Here is a 12,218-nt window from a genome sequence, read left to right as displayed (position 1 = left end):
GCAGCTATGCCAACCTGCTGATCACTGTGAGGCCTGGGAGCGGGCTCTTCTGCAGCACCCCTTCATCCTCCTCTTCCTCTTTTTCTTCCTCCTCTCCATCCTTCTCAGGGGAAGAATGACTTTTCAGACCCTCCTCTTTATCCAATACCAGGCTTGGGAAGATGGTGGTGTAGTGGTAAGTCATGGGACCAACAGGCCAATACTCTGCTGACATGTGTTCAAATCTCACCACAGCATCTGCTGAAGTTCCTCCTCTCTGTCCAATATTAGAGTAGCCTGCTTCCATCTCACCTCCTTCTGCTTGTGCCCATTGGTTCTACTAACCCCTGCTTTCCAAGTGATGGCAGCTGCCTTGCATTCTTCTCAAGTATCCTACCATGCACTGTTCATAAGCACAAGCCTCTTAGTACCAGTGACTGGTTTGAACAACTAAGTATAAATCTCATTTCCTTAAATACATTAACCATTTGTAATGGTTTGACAGACTGGACAGGTTTCAACAAGAAACAGATAAATTTTATTACAGAGAACTTTTCAGATGCTACATGTTTGACCAGGACTTTTGTCAGGAAGCCCCCCATCCTGATTACCTGCACTTAGGGCTCATTGTTCAGAGCCTCCAAGGCCGTCACATGACTCCTGATGGACAGTAGGAGAGTCTATACCTTCAGTTACTACATTTCCTCTCCCTTTAGTTTTTTTTCCACAGTTTCTATTTACAGAGAACACTTGACTATCCAGCAATATATATATTTAGGTCAGGTGATTAAAGATTAAATCCCTGGTGTGCTTTCCTTATTCGGTTAAAGTGGCATAGCTCTACCACTTGAGGTTCTCCCACAGGATCGACATGCTCAGGAATGGCAGCACCAGACACAGTGGCAGTTAAGGGTTAGGCAACTCCACAGAGACATTGGGCATGTCTATTCTAGGTCGATCTGTCCTCAGGGATTAATGGTTTGAAATTAATCACAGGCGGAATAGTTGGCTGTTGGAATGTCTCTCTATCCTGGAGATGGTCCATGTGGCTTCAAACAATTCTGTCTTCCACTTCCAGTCAATGGTTCCAACAATGTCCACTTCCGAATTTTCACAAGAATACTGTGATTTCTACAGTGAATGTACAAGCTTTGCTAAGAATATTGTGATTCAATTTTTGATTACTCTGATTCCTCTCTGCCTTCCCCTCTAAGTTTGGAAACACCAGACTTAACCATGTATGTAGGTGGCATTTCATCAATAATTCAGTTGGTCTTGAACCTATAGTTGAATGAGGTGTTGCTCAATAACTGAGAAGAAAGCGAGGAAGTCGAGTTTCTGATAAACTCATTCTAGATTTGAAAGTTTGCACAGCTCTCTCAGCTAAACCATTTAAGAGGGATGGCATGGAGCTGTTTTAATATGTCTGATTCCACTGAAATTCATAAACCTCTGAAACTCTGTACTGGTAAGAATTTCACCGTTATCAGAAACAATGATTTCCGGTAGGCTGTGTGTGCTAAAACAATGATGCAGCTTTTCGATAGCTGTGCTCGATGTTGGTGATCTAAATTCACATACATCGATCCATTTAGAATGTGCATCTATGATCAATAAAAACATGGTACCTAGAAATGGCCCTACATAATCAATATGTCGTCTAACCCACGGTTGACCAGGCCACTCCCACGGATGCAGTGGAGCTGAAACAGCCAAATTCTGTTGTTGCTGACAATGGAGACAGTGCTTGACCATGCTTTCAATGTCACTGTCAATGCCTGGCCACCAAACATAGCTTCACACCAGCACTTTCATCTTCGATATGCCCAGAGACGCACTGTGAAGCTCTGTCAAGAGTGGTTCTCTTCCTTGTGAAGGGACGAAGATTCTTGATCTCCACAACCAGATTCCATCTTGACAACTTAACTCTTTTTTTGGGACAGGAATGGTCCCTACTCTTCAGAAACATGTGAATTTGACCACCCTTGCAGTACAAGGTCTCTGACTTTTGATAACATTGGACCTCTGTTCATCCAGTTTCTAATTTGCTTCACACACACAGATGAAGAATCCAAGAAATTCAGCACTAATACAACTTCTTGTGGCACTGGAGCATGTAAAATGCAATCTGGTAATGGGAGACGACTGAGTGCATCTGCATTTGCAATATATAAGCCAGAATGGTGCATAAAGGTATTTGCAGATAAGCATACTCATACACAGATAATATCAAAGCCCAACATTGTACCCTTGCTGATGCTATTGGTGGAATGGCCTTATTGTCACTAAATAAACCCATTAATGATTTGTGGGCTAACACGATGGTGAAATGTTGTCCATGTAGGTACTGGTGGAATTTCTTCACTCCAAATACCACCGATAAGCTTTCTATTCTAGCTGGGAATAACCCTTCTTGGCTGTGGAGAGGGTTTGAGACATTGCCAATGGGCCATTCTAATCCATCTTCCTTCAATGTGATAACACAGCTCCCACATCATAAGGAGAAGCATCACATGTTAATGTCAATTCTTTTGATGGGTTCTAGTGTACCAATAAACATGATGAATGCAATAGTTTCTTTACTTCCACAAAGCCTTCTTTCTGTTGTGAATTCCTCAAACAATGATTATTCTTTTTTAACAACAAATATAATGGTGCTAACACTGTTGATAAGTTTGGCAAGATGTGGCTATAATAGTTGATCGTACCCAGGAAAGACATAACTTCGGTTACACTGGATGGAGAGGGTGCATCTTTGATTGTCCTAACTTTCTGTACCGGATGCAAACCCATCGTGACCATCCTGTGACCCAGGTAAGTAACTTCTTGCACTTGAAATGTACATTTTTCTTTCTTTAACCATACGCCGGCTTCCATGCATCATCTTAGCACCTTTTCCAGGTTGACCCTCTGATCAGAACATCATCTAGGTATACTACTGCTTAGGGAAGTCCTTGCAAAAGACTTTCCACTGTCTTTTGGAAGATTGCAGATGCAGGCAATACTCTAAAGGGTAGGCGAGTATAATGATAAAGACCTTTGTGCATGTTTATAGTCAGATATCCTCTAGACATGCTATCCAGCTATAATTGTTGGTATGCATGGCTCATGTCCAATTTTGTATAGGATTTGCATCCAGCTAGCTTTGCATATAAGTCGTCTATCCTTGGAATGGGATACTTATCTAGTTTAGCTGCCTTGTTTATGGTCAATTTATAGTTCCCTCAAAGGTGTATAGTTTGGTCAGGCTTAACCACTGGAACTATGGGTGCTGCCCATAGTTGAATGATGTCCAGCTTTTCTAACCAGCACAATTCCACGTCCACCTTCTTCTTCAATGCATAAGGCACAGGTCTGGCCTTAATGAAACATGGTGTCGCCTGAGAATCCGCATATATTTTGCTTGCAAGCCTTTTAACTTCCCTAACTCATCCCGAAAAACATTGTGGTATTTACTTAGCAGCTCAGGAGCTCCTCCTGTTCTCAGGTGAAATATTTCAAACCAGTCAAGCTTGATTTTCTGTAACCAGTCTTGGCTCAGAAGACTAGGGTAAGAACATTACCTTTGGTGGGTGCATGTGATCAGTGGGCCTGGGAGACAGACAGCCAACCACAATTGACCCCCGACCGTTTTTTGCCCAAGACCACGATTTCATGCTGCCTGGCCAATTAACGGCCAAAGGGTGTGAAACACACACTGAAAAGCTCAGTGCTGCGGGGAGGGGGTGCAGGAAGAGGGCGGGTGATACCATCACCACGGGCGCAGGTGATACCATCACCACGGGCGCAGGTGAGTGCTGTGATTGAACTCCCTGAAGACAGACAGCTGCCTTAGGGAGCTGCAGACCTGTAAATAATGAAATAAAGGTTTCAGAAGCTGCAAAAAAATGTCCGTACGTCACAATCAACCTGAAACTATACCTCACATAAATGCTATCCATAGACATTTATTTTTATTTTATTTCATAATAGAGGTTTCATCCCACCCTTGGAAGAGGTTTGATGAAAAATGTAAAGGCTGTCTGGCCGATTCATTCATCTGTCAACCGTAAGGTTGGACGGACCACGAAAAATCAGAGACAATTGCGCCGTCAATGGCTTAATTGCTCTCTTAATTGTCGGTGAGTAAGCTTCCGACTTTTGAGCACATCCGCTGAGCGAAATATTGCACGAGTGCGCGGTGATGTCAGGATACTCGCCCGATGTCATCCCGTGCAATTTTATGCCCGATCAGGTCAAGCACCTGCCCGCCCGTGGGACTTAAAATTCTGCCCTCGCTCCTTCACCTGTTACTATTATCACTGGAAGCTGAGCTGTCTCTTGCCTATAAGACACAGGCATTGTGGTAATGCCCTTTACCACAGATAGTCCAGTGATTGTCTTCAATTTAGCGGTCGTCCACTCCAGATTCAGTGGCTGGGTACCTTCATTTAGATATTTAAATGTGTGCTCTCCCACCACTGTGGTTGAGGTTCCCATATCTACCTCCATTATTAGTGGCTCTCCATTCACTTGGATTGTGACAGTGATAGGTTCGGTTTTTACAGCAGTGACCTCGTGCGGGGAATGGATGTCACTATCGGCAGCTTCAGGTGCTGCAGTATTTTTCAGTTGTGTTGGTTTGCTGCTTTATGGGCTATTTTGACTTTGCCCTCTATTGCCTCATTATTTGACCTTTCTTATGGCAGTAATGGAATTCTGCCTCCTTGAAGCTGTAGGTGTCTGGTCGGTGGTCACCCCCACATCAACATCAGATTAACCTGCTGAAGTGTTTCTATTAGGCCTTTTCATTTTTCTAACAGCTGACATTGCCTCTCGCTTTACCGCTGTGTCCCTGGTTTTCACTCCATGCCTGGTGGTAGGTTCCCACCCCATGTGAAGAACAGCACCATGTTGTATGTCTTGCAAAGCCTGCAAGTCTCTCGCAGCACTTTCCATGGCAAGTGTTATTTCTATGGTGCACTTCAAATGATGTTGAACTCAGTGAGTAAACGGTGCTGAATGGCGTCGTCGTGGTCTCCACAAACTAATCAGTCCTGCAGCGTATCATTTAGTGTGTTCCCGAAGTTGCAGTGTTCTGTCAACTGCTTCAGTTTTGCTACTTAGGTTGCGATGGATTCTCCCGATGCCCTAGTTCTGGAATTGAACTTAAACCTCTGAATTATTACATATTGCTTCAGCTGGAAATGCTTTTTCACAAGGTCCACTAATTCATTCAATGGCTTAAATTGGGCGTGTTCAGGGTGTCGAGCTGTGGATAAGATTGTATATCTTAGAGACATAGAAACATAGAAAATAGGAACAGGAGTAGGTCATTTGACCCTTCGAGCCTGCTGTGCCATTCAATATGATCATGGCTGATCCCCCATCTCAATGCCACACTCCCGCTCTCTCCTCATACTCCTTGATGCCTTTAGAGTCCAGAAATCTATTTCCTTCTTAAAAATATTCAATGACTTGGCCTCCACAGCCTTGTGTGGTAGAGAATTCTATAGGTTCACTACCCTCTGAGTGAAGGAGTTTCTCCTCATCTCAGCAGAACTGATTAGTTTGTGGAGACCACGACCACGCCATTCAGTACTGTATCCTGAGACTGTGACTCCTTGTTCTAGACCCCCCAGCCAGAGGAAATATCATCCCTGCATCCAGTCTGTCCAGCCCTGTAAGAACTTTATATGTTTCAGTGAGATCTTCTCTCATTCCTCTAAACTCCAGTGAATCCAGGCCTAGTCGGCCCAATTCCTCCTCATATGACAATCCTACCATCCCAGGAGTCAGTCTGGTGAACCTTCGCTGCAGTCCCTCTATGGCAAGACTATCCTTTCTTAGGTAAGGAGACCAAACCTGCACACAATACTCCAGGTGTGGTCTCACCAAGGCCCTGTACAGCTGTAGTAAGACATCCTTGCTCCTGTACTCAAGTCCTCTTGCTACCAGATGCACTCAAAATTATAGCATTCTGTTTTTCCCTCCATGGTAATTTTGTTCACTATGAAATAAAATCCAAGGCGCTCTACATACTGGCTCCAGTTGCCCATAATCACATTGTAAGGATCAATTCTGCTGAAGAGTGGCATGACTAGGGAGTAGTCTTGTCTTTTTCTTAAGATTCAACAAGGCAAGGTGCAGCGTTGGAGCTATTTTACCCTTGTCACCAAATGTAATGACTTGATGGCCTGGACTGGTTTCAACAAGAAACTGATAAACTTTATTACAGGGAGCTTTTCAGATGCTACATGTTCAATCAGGACTCTCATCAGGAAGTCCCAGCTCTGGATTACCTGCGCTTAGGGCTCACTGGTCGGAGCCTCCAAGTATATTACATGACCCTTGATAGACAGGAAGAGAGGCTATACCTTCAGTTACCACACCATTGCACCCATGAGCCCTCATGGCCCCGCAGTCTGTTCACAACAGCTGCAACCTGATGTTCCCCATATCTCCTGATTGAAAATTTTAAACTGCTTCTCTGGGGCCTATTAATGAGCTCATCAGCCAGTTAATTGGAGGTGTGCAGGTCCCCGACCCTCCCCCCCTCACTTCTGCCCTCCCTTTGAAAATTGTGTCGTGTTCTAGGGGTGTCGGAATCCAGTGTCAGCCCCCGGGAACTCAATTTTCAACGCACGTCCATACCCGAACTTGCCCCCACCAGTAATTGAAAATCAAGGCCCGAGTATAAACACCCCAGCAGAACTGATATGAAAAAACCTACTGGCTGTAATGCACATGGAAATCAGTTCACCCTTCTGAGCTAAATTTAGATTTTTGTATTGATGTTTATGGACACTGATTTGAGTTGATGCAGGTGCAGTTATATTGCTGCAAGTCTATATCATATGACACACAGGTCCTAAAATTTTGCATGTCTGCTCTGTTGTCAGAAGTGTGACAAGGGAAGACTTCAGCTAGTTGTCTGACCTGGCCGGGACACTTCCAAATCTCTTGGATGAGGTAATTTGTGCAAAGCTGTGGGCATTTGCAAAAATTAATGCACCTACTAGAGGGTGAGAAAGCTAGAAGCAGTAACCTGACACTCAACTGGTGAGGGCAAAGGGCTGACCATTTTGACCGAAGAGGTCTGCAGGTGTATTTTATCTGCTCTACAGGCAGAACTGGCTCCACCTTCATGGTCCCCCATCCCACCTCCTTCCCAAAATTCATAAACAAGACTGCCCTGGTTGACCCATAGTTTCAGTCTTTCCCTGCCCCCCTTATTTTTTCCTATTTTGCCACTTTTTTTCTCGCCTTGTTCAGTCGCATCCCACTTACATCCATGAGTCTTCCAGTACTCTACATCACTAAATTTAAGCTTGGTATCTAGGAAACCCAAGCAGTAATAAAGGGGCAATGCCAAGTTGGAACAAGGTAGCTTTGATGCACGAAAGGTCACTTCTCCGTCTGTATTTCTGAGGATAAGCTATCAACTAAAATTCACTACAAGCCCATGGACTTGCAAAGCCACCATGGCTACACTTCCTCACAGCCCATTTCTTATAAGGACTCTATTCTGTTCTCCTAGTTTCTCTGTCTCCATAGTATCTGTTCAAATGATGCAACCTTCCATACCAGCACTTTCGATATGTCTTCCTTTTTTCTCAACTGAGGATTCCCCCCAGTGTGGTTGACAGGGCCCTCCACTGTGTCCAATCTATTTCAAACATTTCTGCCCTCACCCCTTCCCCTCCCTCCTGGAACCATGATAGTGCTCCCCTTGTACTCAGCTTCCACTCCAACAGCCTCCATACTCAACAGATCACCCTCTGTCATTTCCATCAGGTCCAGCATGATGCCATCAGGAGTTCCTCAGGGTAGTGTCTTGGGCCAACCATCTTCAGCTGCTTCATCAAGCAGTCTGTGCCCATATGCAGCAAGACCTGGACAACTTTCAATCTTGAACTGATAAGTGACAAGTAACATTCACAACACACAAAGTGCCAGGCAATGGCCAGCTCCAACAAGAGACAAACCAACCACCTCCCCTTAACATTCACTGGAATTACCATTGCTGAACACCCCACCATCAACATCTTCGGGGCCACCATTGCCCAGCAACTGAACCAGACCAGTCATATAAATACTGTGCTGCAAGAGCGTGTCAGAGGCTGAGAATTGTGTGGCGAGTAACTCAACTCCTCACTCCCCAAAGCCTGCCTACCATCTACAAGGCACAAGTCTGGAGTGTGATGGAATACTCTCCACTTGCCCAGATGAATGCAGCTCCATCAACACTCAAGAAACTCCACACCATCCAGGACAAAGCAGCCCGCTTGAATGGCACCCCATGTTCATTTCCTCCCTCACTGACATATAGTGGCAGCAGCGTGTACCGTTGACAAGATGCATTGTAGCATGTCACCAAGGCTGCTTCGATAGCACCTTCCAAATCCGTGACCTTTACCTAGAAGGACAAGGGCAGCAGATGCACCACCTGGAACTTCCCCTCCAAGTCACTCACCATCCTGACTTGGAAATATATCACTGTTCCTTTGCTGACACTGGGTCAAAATCTTAGAATGTCCATCCTAACAGCACTGTGGGTGTACCTACAGCACATGGACAGCAGCGGTTCAAGAAGGTGGCTTACCAACACCCTCTATGGGAAAATTAGGGATGGGCAATAAACATTGGTCCAGCCAGTGACTCCCATGACCCATGAATGAATAAATAAAAAAAATGAGATTATTATTCATTATGCACTATTAGGTCTGCACAAGATGCACATCCTTCATTGCATCATGTTGTTAAATAATATTTTTCACAAAATATGATTTTGTGCAGGTCAACAGAGTCCTGAGTACCTAAACATGGTTTTTTTATTCATTGATTCTGGGCTAAGCCAGCATTTATTGCCCTTGTCTAAAGGGCATTTAAGAGTCAACTACATTGCTGTGGAACTGGAGTCACATGTAGGGCAGAGGATTTCCTTCCCTAAAGGGTATTAGCAAGCTAGATGGGTTTTTATGACAATTAGCAATGGTTCCAATGGTCATCACCAGAATTTTATTGAATTCAAATTCCACCATCTGCTATGAGTGGGATTTGAACCTAGGTCCCCACAGCATTACCCTAAGTTTGCTGGTCTAGTGACAATACCACTACACTACCATCTCCCCTATGCACAACATAGTTTAATAGATCTAACAGTAATGATACTTCTTTAATGAATCAATTGCTGAAGATTTGCTATTAATGGATTGAATCCAAATTCCAGCTTGTCTGGCAGTTATAAGGAGGCAAAGTGAAATAGTCTGGAGCTCTGGAAACCAGCTTGCAGAAGACTCCTTCTGAAGTCAGGGGCCACTCCATGACCATACACAACACCCATGAATGCTTCCCTGAAATTATATACGTGCAGTAAACAAGTGCTGCCTACATTTTCCCTTCTTTCAATAAACAATGTTTTTATCTCGCTAAACATTAAAAATGTTTTAAACCATATGCTCTCTCTAAATTACAGACTAGTAATAAATTGTACTAACAATAATAAATTTCCATTAGGTTGAAAACAAATAAGAATTGATTTTTTTGGAAACTGCCATTAATTTACTATTTATCTTCCTATTCTATTCTAGAAGAATTTTAAAAGATGTCTCCTCTCCTTTTTCAACACTTGGCAAATCTGGATTTTTAATCATTCTTAAATTTTGGCCTCTTCCACGACACATATATTATAGTTTGAGAATAGTTGAAAAATAGCTTATACACTTCTAGCTACAGAATCATTTGCTTTAACAAGCACCCTGTAAACAACTATGTGTTACCTACTTTGACTACCTCTCTGAACTTGATTAATGGGTTTTGGTGAATATCTGGTTGTTACAGTAGTTTTCTCTGTGAGACCTCGCTTATTTATTTACTTGCTCTTTATTTGTTGTAAATTGACCAAAAGTTATAAAAAATTAATATATATGTATTCAAGTAAATCATGACTTTGATTTCTTGTGACTTTGTAATGAGTCAATCTTGACATTTTCTCTTAATTATTATGCATTTGAATCGATATAAATATTTCAATACATTTTATTATTAAAAAAATTAATACCTCCATTCAATGTAATTCATTGCGCCGTGAAAGGTTGGGTGACATTATATTTTGAAAATTGCTCTGGGAGATGGTAAACAGCAGTAAAAAGGCATGACAGGACTGAGTATCACAGAGCAATAGCATTCCACAGAAAGGTCAGGATTTTCTGGCCCTGCCCGCTGCTGGGATCTTCCGGTCCCAGGAACCTCAGTGGACTTTTTGCTGGCCTGTCACACACCCCACTGCAGGTCCCGACACAGTAGGGCCAGAGAATCCCAGCCAAAGGCTCTGCATCAGATCAGATTGCTTGGCTTCATCAGGTATTCCTGTACTCCTGTAACAAGAATTCATGTTTAGGTTCCTAGGCCAGAATATTACACTCAGCATGCGGGCTCGCACCTGACATGCCCAAGCATGAAATGATGCACAGTGATGTCTGGCGTGTGTCCTGAAGTCATCGCACACTCATGTGATATTTCGTTCGGTGGGCCTGCAGCTGACTCCGGCGTGCGCCTGTCAACAATTGAAAGTCCTATTAAGGCCATTAAAAACCTAATTAAAATCAAATTTATGCTGCCCATCCAACCTTATGGTTGGTGGGCAGGCGAAAAGGCCTTTACTTTTTTCAGCAAACCTCATCCACGAGCAGGATGAGGTTTCCTTAAGCAAATAAACATTAAATTAAAACTTTATTTTTTTATTAAAACATGTCCCATGTCATGTGACAGAGTCACATGAGTGGACATATTTTTAATTTTTTTTACTGTATTTATTTATTTTTTAAAAAGCGCTTCAACCTCCCTGAGGTAGCTCAGCCTGTCTGAAGTGATGATGCTTCAGATTCCTTCTCCTCCTCCTAAGTTGGTCACCGAAGCCCAGTTGGCAAGAAGTGCACCTTCATGCTGGCCAGGCCAGGCTAGGCCATGGACTGTGCAGATGACCACCATTAATCATGAGACACACTCCAGCAAGTACTGTAGCGCTCCCCCTGAGCAGTCAAGGCAGCAGATCTGTTGTTTGAGGGCACCATGGTCTGCTCCATGACATGCCTGGTTGCAGCACGGCTCTTGTTGGAGGGGTGCAGTTCATATCTGATTAGGTAGTGGAGAAGGAATCATTGGCCACCTGTAGAGATGTTAGACCTTGCCCTTGAACAGGGACTTTCTGGTTTGATGTGACGGTTCGAAGATGGTGGAAATGACTGATTGTCGCAGAATAAAAGTATCATAATGGCTGCCAGGCTAGTGGTTATTCACCAGCGAGATGTTCTCTGCTTGGTTGCACACCCGTTCAGGAAGCGGAAGCCTTTGCAGTTCTGGTACATCTTCCCATTAAGATGCGGCAAATAAAGAGCCTTGTGCTTGCGGTCAGAGGCTCCTTACACCATTGAGAATCCTGGCAAAATCACCTGTTCATTCCTCCTGCCTCTCTCTGCTTAGAGGGAAGACAATGAAGTCTCCGCTCCTTGCAAACAGGGCCTCAGTAACCTCACTAATCCAGCGATGCATGGCAAACTGAGAAATGCTGCTGACATCGCCACCTCTGGGGTGGAAGGACCTGGGAGACAGAAATTGAGAGCATCAGTGACCAGACAGCCACTGGCCGAACTATCCTTACTGTGCTTTGCAGCTGTAGATCCAGTTGGAATAGGTGGCACAGTTCAGTGACCACCACAGTCACTGATCCAGGCTGAAGTGGAGGTCAGGGAAATACTCTCTGAATGCCCTACGTAGGTATAACCTTCTATTGAGAGTCCTCCTCCTTCCTCTGTGAGCAACTTCTCTCCTCTGCTGCCTGTACTCCATTTTCATGTCATGCTGTAACCCATGAGTGTCTGAAAATATAGCACCCATGACTGAGAGCAAATTACCTGTTCAGAGGTCTTTCAAACCTGCAGCATCCTTTCCAAATGCAGCACCATTCCCTATGCATGAGCTATGCCAAAAACACAGTATACAGCATTTCCACTAACTCTACAGCAACAAAAGTTCAAAGCACTTAACCAGAAGGTTGCACGGTGTTCCTTTTAAGGAGCACAGGCGAGGGGTGTCCCTCGTGTAATTGTGTGTGCTTCCCATACATGCTTGCACTATTGCCCTTCCTAATATGCCGATCGGCACAGGCTGTGCCAAAAAGTCAACAGGGAGGATCTCATGTCATTTTTTTCAACTCTGGGGTCCCAGGGCAATGAGACAGTAGCACTACGAAGTCAAAT

Source organism: Carcharodon carcharias, chromosome 5, assembly GCF_017639515.1.
Source record: "Carcharodon carcharias isolate sCarCar2 chromosome 5, sCarCar2.pri, whole genome shotgun sequence".
Taxonomy (NCBI): Eukaryota; Metazoa; Chordata; class Chondrichthyes; order Lamniformes; family Lamnidae; genus Carcharodon; species Carcharodon carcharias.
The sequence above is the reverse complement of the archived record's forward strand: the minus strand, read 5'-3'. Positions refer to the sequence as shown.